Genomic DNA, 17,819 nt, shown 5'->3' with positions numbered 1-17,819 from the left:
AGGGCCGAGAAACGTCGGCGCGAATGTTTGTCCTTCTGCAACCGTGTGGGGAGCAGACGACGCGGTGAAACTAAACGCTTGTGCTTGCGAATTCCATTCGGCTTCAGGCAGTGGAGGTTGAGGGAAGCGATGCATGTCTGCAGGTTGAACGAACGATGGAATGTTTAAAGGAGGCATCGCGCTTCATCCGTGGCAGTACGATTGTGTGCGAGTGCTCTTGCTTTCGAAAGGCTCCTGCACTGTGGCAGCTGCGAAAAGCAGCCCGTGAAAAGCGAGCCTTCGCAGAATGCATTGGCCGAAATAGCAGGTCGAGACTGCGCCTGCCACGTGGGTGTATGAAATCTATGTCAGTGACTCGGGGTCCGCTAGCGCGATGTGAGAGTCAATGCTGTTCAGAGAGCGAGGAATGTTATCTCAGGTTCTTTCGCTGCACCTCCCCCTCGTTTGTCTACCTCTCTTTTCCGATGCTGGGAAACGGTGGCTTTGCCTGACTCCCGTTGCTTTGAGCGTTGCATCTTCTTTGAATTTGGAGATGAGTTGCACCAGAAGCCCCTAACATTTCTATTCGGGTACTCTCTTTTGGGTGTGTTGCTCAAGAGCGAACGAAATTTGCATTTGAATTGTCTTCTGACTGGTTTCGCTTACCCGCTCTCGATTTCGTAAATTTGTCGGCATCCTACGTAACTGAAGTGTAAGGTACTTTACGTACAGAGGCGATGTTGGAGATCTGGAGAATCTATTGGTCGGCAACGCCTGCACGAGCATCATCTTGACAAGAAACGATCGAACACACTACACGCTGACACTATACGCGCTTAAATCTTTGAACATCTTGCTAATGACATGATGCGTAATAATGAATCCATAACTTCAGCAGAAAAAGAAAGGAAAAAGAAGTAAGGTCGCTTTCAGCTATCACACTGAGGCTTTTTCATTCAAAGATGTAAATAGTTCATTGTTTTCCGGCGTTTCAGTACACACTGCACTACTTCTCGCGTTACTACATTTTCCTGCTCCTAGATCATCTGTGATTCTCGTTGTCGATATCGCTGTGCGCGCATGCGCACGTCTGCACGCGTGTGCGCATGCGCGAGAGCGTGCGCCACGTGTGTGTGTTTGTGTGTGTTTGTGTGTGGCTGTGTTTGTATGTGAGGGTGCTTGTATGTGTGTGTGTCTGTGGGTGTGTTTGCGGAGTCGTGCGCGCACGTATGCGAGCGAGCGTGATGACCAGCTGCCGCAACTACGAAAAGTGGTCAGTAGATGATTTATTTTCCCTCACTGAGCCTTTGATGCTTAGAACTACAGAAAGCCGAGCTAGTTGGTAAGGATTCATTATGCAAGAAAAGGTGAGGCGTGCAGACCGGACACAAGAAAAGAGAAGTGGACAACACGAACGCAAAAACAGCACGCCTCACCTTTTCTTGCATAATGAAGTCATTGATGTGTTTGCACTTAGCACGAGTGGCCGTCAGCTGATTTCTATCGTAACGAAGCCTAGAATGCTTATTAAACGCTACCTTCTGTGCCACTGTTCTCGTTTTGATAACCAACGTGAGACTCTCCAGTGGGCCTTGTATAGACTGGACGACAGGCCATTTACAGAAGCAAAGGCTCTTGGGAGACTGGCCTCACAGTTCATTAGCCCAGAAAGCAGTTCGAGCGCCCTGAAGGCAACAGACTTCAGTGCCCAAGTATAGACATCCTGAACCTAAGTTAGTGCATGTGAAAGTGCGGTATAGACTCGTGTTTTATCTCTCTCTCTCTCTCTCTTTCACTCCCTATTCCCCTACCCACGGGTAGGGTAGCGAACTGGACTCAATATGATTACTCTCTCTCTCTCTCTCTACCTTAAAAGTGCAACCTAAAAAATAAAGAAAAACCTCAATTTTACGCACGTAAATGTTTTCGCGTAAAGGACATCATAACACACCGATACAAAGACAGTGTCTTGCTGTACGCCCTGTGCTTATTTTTGAGCTCGCGGTGCAGGGCATTCAGCCCTTTATACGTACGTTCGTCGCATACCACAAAAAAACCAGTAAACGTGGAAATAAAGACAATCTTTGATTAGATGTAGGCCATATTATCATTAAACCTTAAGTACAGCAATAACACAGTTGTGTGAAGTAGTCCTGTTCTAAAGTTTCCGCTCTCTTTTTAAAAATAAACGTCCCTCCAGGGAGCCAATGCTGCAGACGTTCAAAATCTACACGTGAAAAGAAATATGTTCTCTCTTTCAAAGCAGTTGAAGCGCATTCATCTTCGTTACGCAAAGTCGGATGAAAAAAAAGCAAAAAATAATAAAAAAGGAATCCTCGCCTTCGAATGGCTCAGTCGAGAGATAACGCTGTTAAACTACGAAACAAAACAACGCAGAAAAGCCCTATTACGTCAAGCTTATTCCTTCCGAGGTAATCTTCCCAGTTCCCATCTCTACGACATTCTTTACATAACGGGGCAATCTAAAGAGCTTCAGGCTAGATGACGCAAGTATATTTTTGTTCTTTTTAAATAGAATATTTTCACGAGGAATCGAGCAGAATGTTCCATACTCTGCGCCAAAAGAACCTTAACTTAGGTCTTGTTACTAGGTGTTCGTTTTGCTTTATGATACTGAATGTGCATGATGACGGAAACTGCCCAGGAGTCTGTCTACAAAAAAAAAAAGATGAAAAAAATATAGCTCGCTATCCGCTATTGTATGTTTTTTTTATTCTTTGAGCAATGATGTCACGTATAACATTCAAACAAAAAGCAAAAGAAAAACGAGAACAAGAAGAAAGGTAAGTGAAACAACCCTAGGGACTCTCCTTGAGACATTCTTATCGCTCGACTTAGCCCATTGTGCCCGTGGCGTGAAACAGGGGAGTCACTTTAACGAGCACCCAGTTTTTCAGACTAACTACGCTGCTCGAAACAATAAAGCGTGAAGCGATAGCGCAAATTACGCCTACCCGTAAATGCGTTAGGAGAATAGTGTGCAAGGGGAAAAAAACAAAACAAAGATATACGGAGTAATGGATCTCGTACGCTTCTTGCGACGTACAGCACTTAGCATCAGAAAATTCTGTTTCTTTCTTTTTCATCCAGGCCAAATGTTTAAAAAGAGCAGACAACGTCTATTTGAGCTCGCCTCGGATTCTCTCGCTATACGTTGGAGGTCTAACTAGTCCTCCCAAGAAAAAGATAGTTGAAACAGCAAGGAAACGGCTGGAATTGCCGAAGCTTTTCACGTCGTGAAACAGTGTGGTGCCGCCTGCATCAGTCAGGCGTCGGTATGACTATCAAGAGGAAAGGTAACTTTTTATAGATGGCTCGGGATCTTGTTGTACGCGTCACCTTTATGAGAAATTTGCTTGTTTCGCATCGAGAAAGTAGTATTTTAGCTCCCTTTTATGGGAAAAGGAAAAAAAGAAGACTTTGAGTAGATGGACAGCGTTTGTTCTGTGTTTTTTTTTCCTTGTTCTCGTCCGTCTATAGCACTGCAGATGATGTATAGAAAATGCTACGGAATACAAAGAGGGAGACAAAGAAGCCACGAAAACAAATAAGGAAGCAACACAGAAAAGAGCGAACATGAAAAAAAAGGAAGAAAGAAAGAAAAAGAAAGGAAGGAAGAAAGAAAGAAAAGGAGAACGATGGAAATGAGGAGGTAGCGGAGAGCGCGATTTTTTAGGCATAAAATCGCCCGCTGTGCTTATTAGCTTGCTGTGCTGAACGCGTAAAGCGAGACGAAGCTTCTGGCCTGCTCACATATATAATCTGATGAGGAAGTCTGCGAACCTTGGCATTCGACTTTCCTGAACTCCTCACTAAGAGCTTCCAGAGTGCTTACTCTAATTTTCTCGACCTTAAAAGGAAAGTAAAAACGATCACGAAACGAGGAATGAGAAATCGCAAAGAGGCAGGGCTTGCGGGAAAGAAATCGTGAAATATTGAAAGCTGTGCAAGCGCTGTGCTCAAGTCGACAGATTTGTGGGGCTTAATAGTGCTTAAGCTGATGTCTCGAGAGCGCAGTCCGCCAACGCAAAAACGTCGAAAACGTCGTTATATTTTTTATATATTTGAGTAATGAAAGCTTCGCCGCATCTTAAGGACGTAGAGCTGCTGTCGTCGCGGTGTGAATCACTGTCGCAGCCGCAAAAATTATTGCAGCAATGAGGGTCGACTTGCTGTCGCACTGGCGGCGATGCTGTCGCGCTGACAGCCAACTTTGACGTTTTCTCACGGTGAGCTTTGTTCTGTCATACGGACCGACGTGGCAATACCACGTAATGACGGCGGAAATAGATGTGGAACATCTTCCGTATTTTTCGTACTTGAGCGTTTTCACGTACAACAAAACCATTTACTTTCGTTTTCAAATCCCAGAAGTTATTGGCTTATTTTAGGTGTACATTTGTCGTAATGGCAGAGGCTTCTGTATAGCGCTGTCCTCGCCTTCTTTGTTGTGTCCGTTTCGTTTTACAAACGAAGTTTATTGCATCAAAACAGAAATATCTCTGTAAACTCGATGCGTACTTACTACCTGACCATTTCTGTTAACCAAGAATCTGCTTGCTACGACAAGAGAACTGACTCATGAAAGAACGTGGTCGCATCCGGAAACATTCTGTATAGTTTTTGTATGTTCTTTACAGTGGAATACCATCTGTTATAAGGGCTTTAACCTCATTTTAAACCCTACAATTCAGTCTTTGAAACATTACTTCATACGTTCCGTGTTCCATTTATTTAGTTTTTTTTTTTGTTCTGACGACAGTGATTACTAACCCGTGTGTCAATAAATAAAGAAATTGAGCGCCCTTCCACTACTGTGGAGATGGGTACAAGCGAAGTTCGGGATCCGCGGCTCGTCGTTGTCGCAAATCTTCGGTTCCGCGCTCCCTCACGGCGAGGTCGGTACGTCGACGACGAGCCCGTTCTCGAGCCAGTTGCCGGCGGCATTCATCAAACGCCGCCTGTTCTTCGGCCGAACGCCCGACGCGCAGCCCGCTCCCGCTGCCGTTCCTTCAACGTAGTCTTCTCTTCGGCAGAACGAACCAAACGCGGTCTCCCTATCTGGCTGCCGGGCCTGAACTGGCGGGAAACGGTGGGCGCGCGGCGAGCGAACACCTGATTACACCCTTTCCCCCATCTCAAGGGGGGGGGGGGAAGACGCCTGCGATTGGCTCGAGCCTTGCACTGCATCTACTTCTTCAAGCATACAAAAAGCCCGCTTTAAAGATCGCGTATGACGAACCGACAGTGGCTGCATAGGTTAGCGTGGTAACCCGGAGGTCGTTGGTTCGAATCCGCAGCTCAACAAGCTATATTATTTTGGCGCAGCTTGGGCTTTTTTGCGTGGTAACACTAACTCCGACGTCGACACGAGTGAGGAATTATGCCAATACATAATCAATGGAAAGTTATGCCGACTAAATGGCCATGTTCAAATCTAGGTGAAGCGCAGGTTTAGCGAAGCGGTTAATCTAATGCTTTACAGCAAAAGGCGATGCGTGCAATTCTGTTTGCTCTCGTTCTATCCAACGTCTCATCTCATGCAACGGTTTTGTTTACAAACCGAAAACGTGACAACTTCGCGCAATCAGCGAGATACCGACCGACCGATGCAGTAGTAGTCTCAGCAACCGCGACAAAACATGGAAGACAGGCGCTTTAAACGGCAGACGCCTTGCATCACTTGTTCTCTACAGTTTTCCCATTACCGTTTATTTAAAAGTTACTCTATCGATTTTTAAGCACGCCAACGAAGTTATTTCTTCAAATTTCTTTGTAGCTTCCGTAACGACTGTGAATATTCAAATTTGCCAGTCATCACCATCACCGTCACCATCATCAGCCTGTTTTATGTCCACTGCAGGACGAATGCGTCTGCTTGCGATCTCCAATTACCCCTCTCCTACGCCACCCGATTCCAACTAGCGCCCGCCAAATGACTAATTTCAATGATAATGGTAAGCTTTCAGTCAGGAGCAGACAATGTCTGCTGTATGAGATACAACCCATTTTTATTCTTCTATGAATTTCCCGCTCATGATCAGGGCTCCCTGTGATTAATTGACCTAGGTAAACGTACCCCTATACAGCTCTAGAGGCTGACTAGCGATCCTGAACTCTTGTTCCTTTGCCCGGCCAGTAAGTACCAATGCCTGTAAGCCCCAATAATCTTAGATTAGCAAAATTTTACGTCGACGCCGTCGCTGTAGCGGGAAGGCATCAAACGATGCTTCTCGTGGCTTCAGCGGTTAGGTCAGAATAGGCGTTGATTCCATTGTGGGTCGAGGAAATGCGCATTGCGTTAATGTGTACGCATCACAACAGCATTGACTGAACTTAATTTGTTCCGGTGATGTCGCCCCTGGTGGTGGAGAAATGGAGAGGCCCTTGATGCTTCCTGCTTTTCCTATTCGGTCTTTCGTTCCTCAGTACTTGCATCAAGTAACTTCACTTCTGCTGTTGATTGTGGATGAGCACTGAGCGTGACGCCAGCAAATCAGGTTACACCAGCCTATGAGAGGAGGCGGAGAGTAAAGGCGCTCTCTAGGCGTTGTGTGTCTGCTGCTGCACCATCACCAGAGTGGCTGAAAAAGCCGTTCGAAGCCTGCCTTCGCATAAGAGCATCAGTATTCTTTCCACGTGATTACGGCTGCAGTGTGTCGTCTGTGATAGGGCGTCGCATTTACAAATTCATACTCATTCCTAGTAGGAACGGCCAACAGTGCGGCTTGCAATTCGTGCGGTTGTAATGCGACTCTAGAGCACCTTCTGAGTCATTGTCCATCGTTTGACGCTCAGCGGCGTAATTTGTGAGCTAAACTCACCCGATTAGGTAATAGAGTGCTTTCGAAGGAAGAAGATCCTCGGGCAATTGTCTATGCATTCTTGCATTGTCAAGTGTTCGATGAAAACTCGTCTGGCGAGGGAACATACTGGTGTCAAAAAAAAACATGCACTCGCCAAGAATAAAATGAAAATAAAGTGCATGACGTTTTGGGCCCCGTGCGGGTTCCTTGATGAAGGGGCCCGTGCGGGGCCCGATCCGTCATGTTCTTTATTTTTCTTCTGTTCTTGGTGAGGGCATGGTTCTTTTTTGGACTATTCTGGCGTTCTAAAAGGCCACAAAGGCGCTTCTGCGCTTCTTGAAGTCTACTGGACTGTGCGAGCGCCTGTGGCAGTGGGCATTCCTCTGCGACTGACTCTGTGAATGACTGACTCGAACTTTTCTTCTCCCCTTCTTATCTATTCTTTCCCCTTTCGCCCTTATCAGGTGTAGTGTAGGCGGCCAGGTACGTACTTGGTTAGCCTCCCTACCTTCCTCTCTCTCTCTCTCTCTCTCTCTCTCTCTCTCTCTTTCTTGCCATATGATTTACTTGTATTACGAGGATTGCATTCCTTATGAAGCAGTCGCATGAGAGATATGAACTCTGAGCCCTCTCTCTTAAACAAGCTGTGTTTTCCGAGAAGGATCCGCTCAAGCTTGTAGCGTTGTCGCTAAATCTGAACCCATTCTTGATGTCTTCAGCTAACTATAATCGCAATGCCAGCGTCACAGAAAGGAAAGCTACCCTTAGTCTTCCTTCCAAAGCCAACCGTACAAAGCAGTCACGCATCTGTTTTTTTCCCGCAAAATGTACTACCACAACTAGGCTCTTCGAACCTTGTTCATCCTTTACTAGCGCCATTTCGCCCTCACCGGCTTGATCATCCTCATATGGTTAACATATCACATTTTTGAACTACTGCCGGCTCGCAGTCATTTGTCCCCAGAACCGCAAGGGACTGGAATCGGTTACCTGCCTTCATAACGGACATAGCTGATTCAACTGCCTTTAAATATGCCCTGTCAAACTCATTATGGTACCATACATTAGTTTATCGTGTGTAGTTTACGGCAGTGTGTAATTATTATGTGTAATGCTTCGCTCTTTCCGTTATTATTATTTTTCGTGTTCACTTTTACTATGTATGCCCCTCCCCTGTGTGATGCATTTATACCCTGAGGGTATCGGAAATAAACAAACAAATAAATAAATAAATAAATATTTACCATTTCTAAAGATTCACGCAGTACACGTTGGGAAAAAAATGCTGCCTCCGACACGTCCTGCTTCTAGCAAATAACACCGTGGAACGAAAGTTTCCATATTTGCTAACATACGCAACTCAATTCCAATGATTGCACGTCGGGTCTGAATCTGTCACGCTTGACCGTCTACCAAAGAAAGCAAGAAAGAGAGAGAGAGAAGAAAAGCGAATCGTTGTAAAATTTTGTAGGAGCCTATAGAGATGGTTACTGATTGAAGTGGTACTGCCGCAACTTCTTGTTTAATTTTTTTTTTTAGTTGGACATTTGGCGGGCGCTGACGTCTCGTTTTCAGCGTCTCAACGACAACTAAAGCGCGACTGCACCCTTCATTCGGTGTTTGTAAACTGCAGGCTTGCAGTACTGGTTTACGCCCTAACTCACGCATCACAAAGCCGCTCCAATCGAATGTTCGGTGACCCTTGAGGTTGCGTTAGCATAGGTCGTATACGTCCACGGGCTGTGGAGACTCGCCTTCAAATGCAGTCGTCAGGGCGCCTTTCGGGATTGCTGAAAAGCTCAGGTATAATGAGAGCGTCCACTTTTCGATCAAGCATGTAAACTTTATTACCCTATAGACATTGCCCCGAACTGCTCTCGAAAGATTTATGTCTCTTAAGGCCATTGCTCCCGTGTTCATTCTTTCTGTGTTCTGTGGCAACGCTCGAAATGTGCTACGTATTTTGAAAGGCTGACTACACTTCGCCGTTGCTTCGTGATAAGTTTTCTTCATTTTTTTTTTCGCCTTTGTTGTTTCTAAATAGAGAGTATGCAGGGGTAGTCAATATAGAATACACGCTTTTGATTTTTGAGACTCAGCCTTTTGATTCGTAAGCATCATAAACCGACCCACTGCACGTGAAAGGTCTTTGCAAAGCATTGCGTTCGCACTGTGTGCCAAACGCCGATCAGTGGCCAGTGTAATTCTAGTGTGTACGGTCATCGCGAAGTAGTGCCCTGTCGGAGCAAGCGAGTTTCCTTTTTTTTTTAATGTCGCCTGTTTTTCTTCAGTTTCGTATATACACAGCCAGTATTTGAAGTGAATCTACCTTGGTCCTGTTTTTACTAGCTACTGAGATGTCGTTACATAATCGCAGTTTTGGTTTCGTATCTTTATTCTACGTCTCATGTCTGCTTAAGGCCCTAAGATAGATAGATAGATAGATAGATAGATAGATAGATAGATAGATAGATAGATAGATAGATAGATAGATAGATAGATAGATAGATAGATAGATAGATAGATAGATAGATAGATAGATAGATAGATAGATAGATAGATAGATAGATAGATAGATAGATAGATAGATAGATAGATAGATAGATAGATAGATAGATAGATAGATAGATAGATAGATAGATAGATAGATAGATAGATAGATAGATAGATAGATAGATAGATAGATAGATAGATAGATAGATAGATAGATAGATAGATAGATAGATAGATAGATAGATAGATAGATAGATAGATAGATAGATAGATAGATAGATAGATAGATAGATAGATAGATAGATAGATAGATAGATAGATAGATAGATAGATAGATAGATAGATAGATAGATAGATAGATAGATAGATAGATAGATAGATAGATAGATAGATAGAAAGGAGGAAATAAGGAGTGAACCAGAGATATTAACCAGAAATGCATCTGATTGGCTACCCTACTCTGGGGCACGCGAAAGAGGGAGTAGAAAGATAAGATTCAGAGAGGGAGGGAGAGGAAAGAGAAAGGTCAACCTACCTTTCCCTTTGTGTGACTTCAAGGGGGAAGGTAACGTACATATATATATGTATATATATATATATATATATATATATATATATATATATATATATATATATATATATATGTATAAATCTTAGTAAAACTACTCTCAGGTATATATTCGGCCCATCGGCACTGCCACAGTCGTTTCATTAAAAAAAACTTCATGGACAAATGGGCTTATACTTTCAATGAATCTTTGTTGAAAGGGTGAGTAGAGCTATATGTAGAGGCTATACATATAGCTATATACAGCTGTATACAGCTATGTACAGCTGTATAAAGTAGTTGCTGATTCTTCATACGCATTCGAGGAGCAAACACGTTCCCGTCACAAAAGGCCTCTAATGTAATTGAACCGCAATTTTTTTTCTGCACAGCTCACTATAGTCAGAAGAATAGCTTGCACTTTATATAGCTGCCTTATATCAACTGTGTTGCGTATTTCGCGGACGCGAAACACGTGGGTATGTAAAACAGCTCGGGGTCCCATCCTTGTTCCGCCTAGGAATACGACGGGTTAATATGCTGTTAGTAGCCACATAACACGCGGAAACGGAGAGATAAGTTTGTTCGCCATCTGCTAAGCCAATTAGCCAATTAAGATTAGACGTGGCACATTTTAAAGAAAAAAAAAGTTGAATTTACACACTGTCAGGAGCGGATTAATTTGTAAAGTTGAACAAAACCTAATTACTTATAGTAACTCCACACATACAGTGTAGGCTTGAGACTACTACAACATTTTCAAAGCAAAATGAACGATGGCTCAATTTTATCGGGGTGTAAACTAATACACCACGTTTCTGTAGCATAGACATTAATGTTGTGCCACATTGTAATAGCTGCCTTTGGTTGCGGATTCACAGGGCAGTGTAAACACTTTTTGAATCTGTGCTTTTATTCAACATTTACTGTTTGTGACACTTACTGTAAAGAAAGATAAGCGCTATCGATCAAACTTAATGTTCAACAGGCTGCGGAATACCCAACTCTGAATCGCGCATGAAATCAATGTCGTAATCGAGCACTTGACCGCTTCACTTATATAATTCAATATCAAAACCCAGAGTTGAGTGGCCTACTGTAGCTGATGCCGTACTGCAAGTGATGCGTGCTTATAATCTCAAACGCTACGGAACATAACAGTAACTATCACACTCAATTCCCGCTTACGTAACTCCACGCGTTATCACGGAGACAAGCTACACCAGCGCAATCCTAATAAACCTGCTAGTCTAACTGCCAGCGAAACAACGCGACTAGGAAATAATACCACGGCTGCGCCTCGGGCAAGATTATGGCGAGTGGTCTGTTTCTTCGAAAAGCTGGCTACCTGTCAGGAACACCTGCGGCGCGCATTGGGCGAACACTATAGCCAACGCGGAAGCGGAAGTGAATGTGTGCCGTTTGGCTTGTCTTCTAACGACGATATAACAATGACGAAGTGGTTCCTACGGGTAATTGTCAATTAGTGCAGTCTGCAAACAACGACGCTGCGGTCGCCGGTGCAATGGGTTCTGTTATTAACGTCTCTCGGGTTGGCTGGCGAGTTGCGACCCGCCGCCAGTGCTGTATTGCCAGGTTCTGCGTGTCCACTACCGTGGTTTGCGAATATCGGGAAGCAACTTGGCGGTAGGCATTCGAGCCAGTGCACCTGAATCTATCTCGGGCCGAATGCTCAGTTCCCTTTCGGACAGAGTGAACGTGTGGTGAAAACTGAGCTTTGCATGGCCTTCGCGTAACCGTGTAAACCTGTCATAAGAAAGGAAATAACAGAAGACCTCACTTCTGTTTATGTTATACCTGAAATTGGAAGCGTGATCCAGTGACAACATCAACATTGCATCGTTTTAATACTGGGGCGGATCAGGGTAGTCTACATTGATGAGGGCGGGCTCATCAGAAAGTAAGCACCATGGATGTAGGAAGGGGGGAGAGAGAGGCGCTTTTTGCACGCTAAATAGTGCACGTTACTTGGTTAAAGGCGGGGAGTCCAAGTATGCATTCGATGGTGTTTCGATATATTTGAAGATAAACAATACGAGCTGAGCTTTGACACGGGAGCCTGCCCGGCAATGTGTCAAATGTAAAATTGCTGAAAACGTGTTTTAGCACTGATTGATTAAGTTGAAAATAATAAAGCCATGGCTGGTACACGAGGTTCCATTGCGCACACGCTATAAGAATTCTGTGCTACGCTTCGTCTTCCGACTCCTTCGCCAACTGAATCACCGTTTCGTTTCGAGAGTACTTAACGTATCAGCTGACCACCAACAACAATAACTCAGAAGAGCAGCGTAAACAACCATAGAATTATCCATATCAGAAAGAAGATAATAAAGTTTTTCATTGTTTTGCTTCGCAAACGATACTTCGCAACGCGCAAGAAAAGAAGTAAGTACAGTTTGCCACGGTCGCGCCGAGGTCGTGTCGTTCGAGAAGTTCTCCCCTACAGCTATGTGACACCGCCAACAGCCGCTATGCTCCCACAACTTCGAGGCACTTGCTTAACGCTACCGAGCGTAGAAAAGCGATCATATATCGTCATTACGCCGTGGAAACAGAAACTGCAATTCTAAGCCGGCGGGATTTTGTTAGACGGGCCATCCTCGTTCGATGCCGCTAAGCGAGGTCTCGAGGCGCCGTCGTAATGATGCCACGTCAACAGGGTGGTCGTTCCGGCCAACTCTCTGATGCCCTGTAATTTGGGTTCCTTTCAACGCTCAGTGAAAAATAAGTGGCTCCTTCTGCGATGGTTTTGCGTGGACGGAGGGCAAGTATGTCAATAATGGGCTCGTTATCTTCCGGCAGTTAGTGATTTTCCTCGTCGTATCAAAAAAAAAAAAATGAACAGGTTATTTGACCCTTTCTCGGGGTGACTTTCACATAATTAAAGAAAAGAATGAAAAAGCGACGCTTTCTGTGAGGCCAGGGATAACATTACCCACAAGCGCCGTTCGATGAAGGGCAAGTACATGTTAAAGCAAGAGAGACTCTCTTGGGAATCGATTCTTCAGTGTACATGGATGTTTCAATGTCTTATGAAAAAGCTAAAGTACTAGAATATAAAAAGGCATAAAATGCGTTCGACGTAAGGGATGTTTACAAAATGAGTTTCTTCTGTAATAGCGGGTTTGTCAGATTTTCTTTGTTTTTTTATCAATTCGGAGTGTTGCTCTCGATGAAAGATGCCCTGCTGAATTGTTAGGGAAAATATTTCGCTGCAATATCCGTATGCAGGACCACTTAAGTGGCGAAACAATGTGGTTTAAATAGGGTCGGGGCAATCTGGTAATCGCACTTGCAAATGTTTATATGATAGTTCTTATGTCGGTCAACTTTTCGTAAATTCAAAATACGGCAGTCAGTTGTTCGGTCGGTCGGTCGCTTGGTCGGTCGGTCTGTTTGTGCTAGTTTATGTGCGTCTATATGCCCATTCATCCGGCCATCAGTGCGTTTGTCTAACTCTGGTTCTGCAATAAATCAACGCAATTGCACTAACGCTACAGAAGAGAAATATCGTCGCAACCATACCAACGCCATGCCAAACTGACCGCGAAGTGCAGACCCTTCAGTAACCCGCCGTGGTTGCTCAGTGGCTATGGTGTTGGGCTGCTGAGCACGAGGTCGCGGGATCGAATCCCGGCCACGGCGGCCGCATTTCGATGGGGGCGAAATGCGAAAACACCCGTGTACTTAGATTTAGGTGCACGTTAACACCCGTGTACTTAGATTTAGGTGCACGTTAAAGAACCCCAGGTGGTCCAAATTTCCGGAGTCCCCCACTACGGCGTGCCTCATAATCAGAAAGTGGTTTTGGCACGTAAAACCCCATAATGTAAGACCCTTCAGTACGCGTACCGAAAGGAGCTGCTGCATTGAAGACAAAGACACTTAGGCATTTCTGTCGTTCTTAAGATTTCTTTTTTATCCAGAACAATCGCTTACAAAGGAAGGAAGGAAGGAAAAATTAGAGAAGGAAAGGCAGGGAGGTTAACCAGTTTAGCGTAACCGGCTTGCTACCCTACACATGGGAGAGGGATGGGGGCGATGAAAGATGGGGAAGGGGGAGAGAGAGAGAGAGAGCACATATCACAGCACACAAACATCGTCCGGTAGAGTCCATCAATCTGGCATTGTACGTGATAACACTGTCAAAGCCGCTTGTCCAATCCCGTCTCTTTCAAAAACTGAAGTAGTCCCTTCGTCGCCTTCACCTGCGATGTCTTCTGTCGGCGGCATGTGAAAATCGTGTCGAGGGACAATGGTCTAGTGTCAAGGTGCGCGAGAACGGATGCCAGGGACTGTCGCTGAACATTATATTCAGGACAGTCGCACAGAATGTGTTGCAGCGTCTCCTCGCAAAGACAGGCATTGCAGAGAGCGTTGTCGGCCATTCCAATGCGGAATGAGTAAGATTTCGTGAAAGCCACCCCTAACCATAAGCGATAAAGCAGAGTCGCCTCGCTTCGGCGGAGTCCAGTTGGCATATAGAGATGCATCAAAGAGGGCAGGTGGTATTGCCGGTTGCTCTGGTTGGTCTGGCTGTTTGGTGTGCACCATGAAGAGAGCGTCATCTCCTGTGCAAGCACTCGAAGTCTGCTAGCTGCGTCGGATCGTGAAAGCGGTATGGCCTCTTCTTGTGCGTCTTCAAGAGCTGCCCGAGCGGCATTATCGGCGTCTTCGTTTCCAGTGACGCCGCAGTGACTTGGCAGCCACTGAAACGTCACGTGGTGTCCTTTCTCCTGTGATGTATGGAGTAGGCATCTAATATCGAATACGAGCTGTTCGAATGGCCCGCGACGCAGAGCTGATAGTACAGATTGTAGGGCTGCCTTTGAGTCGCTGAAGATGGACCATTGTCGAGGTGGCTCCCGACTGACGAAACGGAGTGCAGCGCGAAGAGCAGCTAGTTCAGCAGATGTCGACGTTGTCGGGTGGTCAGTCCTGAAGCTGATGGTAATAGCTTTTGCTGGGACAACCACAGCACCGGACGAATACTGGGTGTTTGTGGAACCATCAGTATAAATGTGTTCACTGTCCGCGTACCTCTCGTGCAGAAGAAGCAGAGACAGTTGTTTGAGGACAGGCGACGACAGTTCAGACTTTTTTCCGATTCCTGGTACACTGAGATGTACTGTGGGGCTGAGAAGACACCAAGGGGGTATCGATGGTTTAGATGCAGCGGTGAAGCCCGAGGGAAGTTTGTCGTTGTACTTGTTGATAGTTTTAGAGAATGATGATTGGTGCCTGTCTGAAGGTAGTGCTGCAAGGTGGTGATAGGGGGCACGTGCAAAATGTCTGATGTGCGTTCTCAGGGCTTCCACCGTAATGTGAGTTCGCATTGGATGGTCCCGAGCAATCGCAAGAGTCGCCTCTGTTGACGTACATCTGGGCAAACCAAAGCAGACTCTGAGTGCTTGAGCTTGTACAATCGCTTACAAAACATTTCACATAAGTTACTAGTATACTGCCATGTTAACCATGTCCACGAACTAGATTTAGCAATGGGAGAAGATTCTATTCTAGCGGGAGGAAGCAATAAGAAGACGCTATTATTAGTAACCCGGAAGGTGAAAAGACCCGATACTGCTCGCTATAATGAGATTTCATCGCAACCAATAACTCTGTTCTCCGACCAGGGCCCCTGCAAGAACTGCGTCGGATTGATAGATGAGTGCGGCTTGGAACCGGCAGCGCGCTTTGAGAAGAAAGGCACCCTAATGGATTGGCGCCACCCTCACCTTGGCAGGTAAGAGGGTCCTCTATACAAAAGTGAGCTTCGCCGTTCTTTACACTGAGAATCGTTATTTTCAAAACGCCCACCGTGCCAGTGCGCCGTTCTCGAATCGATCGCTCGCCAGGAAGTCCTTCCGGTTTCTTTGAAGAATTGGGCTAATAAATAAGCACGGAAGCCTCAGAGATCAGGACGATGCGCCAGGAATGCAAAAAGGAATTGATCTCGCTGAAAAACTTCATGAGAGAGAAAAAAAAATAAAATAAAGCTTTATAGCTAAATAAATTGCGAAGAATTCAAACGCAACGGACATATTCAAGTTTGAAAACTACCAACAAGTTCACAGGACAGGTAAACCTGAGATGGAGCTAAAAATTTCTGAGGAAGGAGTGAAGAAAAGTGTCTGAACTCAGATCATTAAAACGAGCTTCCGGATAGCCGTATAAGTAAACAGTTGTGGGCGATAAGAACCCATCCTAAAATAAAGGAGAAAGGTTAATCAAAATCGGGTTGTAAAAACTCCGGCATTTCAAAGTTTGACAGGTTATTTTACACGATATTGCTTTAGGCATTCTTAGTGCTGATTAGTACAGGACCATAGATTTGTTCACACAGTTAGCCTAACCATATCAAACCTGAAAAAAGCATCCTCGACGTCACAACGACTGAACAATCAGTTCAGCTACACCCGAATTTATGGCAACACACACGCTTTTAATTTTTCAGCTTTGCCCCGTACGGTTCGTTTATGGAACGCACTACCAGATACCATTGCATGCCAATCTAAACACACTGCATTTCGCAATCTGCTAACCGATCAATATGCCGTTTCAACCGTCTAAACACGTCATCTCTTTTGCAATCTTCTTGCATTTTTTTTACAATGTTAAAGAATTTCAGTGCTCCCAATTTTTTTACAATACTTACTACTGTATAACATGAAAAAACGTTTACAATGTTATTATATTGTTGTTTACCATTTATTGTTATTGCTCCACATATTGTATTTGCTAATGTATTAATTTTCCATGTTCTGTGCTTACTCCTTTCATTATGCTGATGTTTATTTCTTTCCCGATTCCATACTAATATGTTACCGTATTTCCACCCTTACACTATGCCTTCTCGAAGGCCTGTAAAGTACATGTAAAATAAATAAATAAATAAATAAATAAATAATAAATTAGATCGCGCGATATGCTGAAAAAAAGGTGGTAACGGGGCTCTTACCCGCCCTGGTGGTGTAGTGGCTTTGAATTCTGGGCTTTTTAGTGGCCGTGACCACCATTTGATTATGAGGCACGCCGTGACAGGGTTCTGTGGAATAATTTGGACCACCAGGGGATCTTTCGCGTGCCCCCAATGCACCAGACAGGAGCATTCTTTCTTTTTTTTTTTGCATTTCGCGTTTCTGCCGGGATTTGATCCCGCGACTTCATGCTTAGCAGAGCAACACTTATAGCTGCTAAGCCACTGCGGCGGTGGTCGTAGTACCTTTGACGTTGCGTTGCTAACCCCGAGGTCGCGGGATCGAATCCCAGCTGCGGCGGCCACATTTCGGCGGCGGTGAAATGCAAACAAATATAGCACCCATGTGCCGTGCGCTGGGTGCACGTTAAAGAAATGCAGGTGGTCAAAATTATTCCGGAGTGCTCCCTACTACGGCGTGCCTCATAATCGTGTAGTAGTTCTGGCACGTAACACGCCACAATTTAATTTTAATCATGGCCTAAAAGGCTACAATGCTTCCGACAGTAGCCCTGATGCCATTACGACTGGAATATTTTTTTTAATCACTCGCGCCGGTTAACGACCTAAAACTTTACAGGTACCGCAGTTAGCATTAGGTTTGCCTTGTCCTTCGACTCTATTGCGCTGACGACGACCACCGTTGTCGTCTTCGAAAACACGCAGCGACTCTCTTTTTGTCTACTTCAAGTCACATCGTCGTTCCTCGCTTCGCCATTGCCACAGAGCGAACAAGAAAGACGTTCTTCCCAGCCAGCTCCCTCTGAGGTGTGAAGCCCCGTTAGTGAAACAATGTGCATTTGCGAGTCGAGAGAGCTCACCACCGAGCTAGCGTGAAGAAACAGTGCTGAGCAATGCAGTGAACGACTTTGCTCTGCACACAGACTCCGAGAACAGCGCGGCATCTGTGAATGCATTTCGGAAGCCAGAACGAACACATACTGTGCCGGCCGAGGGTGCCGTTACGTACATC

General features: G+C 45.1%; 1 protein-coding gene and 1 long non-coding RNA gene across 2 annotated transcripts in view; one reads left to right on the top strand and one right to left on the bottom strand.

The window, feature by feature from the left end:
- LOC126529216 (uncharacterized) overlaps positions 1-17,819 on the top strand; it is a 530,839-nt gene that overhangs the window by 70,637 nt on the left and 442,383 nt on the right. Inside the window, exon 3 of the long non-coding RNA XR_011896100.1 lies at positions 15,504-15,613. This is a non-coding gene — a long non-coding RNA (uncharacterized lncRNA). The remainder of the gene's footprint in view (positions 1-15,503; positions 15,614-17,819) is intronic.
- The window catches only part of LOC126529215 (uncharacterized), a 233,015-nt gene that overhangs the window by 110,490 nt on the left and 104,706 nt on the right, over positions 1-17,819 (bottom strand). The window lies entirely within an intron of this gene.

This window comes from Dermacentor andersoni, chromosome 8 (genome assembly GCF_023375885.2).
Source record: "Dermacentor andersoni chromosome 8, qqDerAnde1_hic_scaffold, whole genome shotgun sequence".
Classification (NCBI taxonomy): Eukaryota; Metazoa; Arthropoda; class Arachnida; order Ixodida; family Ixodidae; genus Dermacentor; species Dermacentor andersoni.
This window is presented reverse-complemented; position numbering and strand designations above follow the sequence as displayed.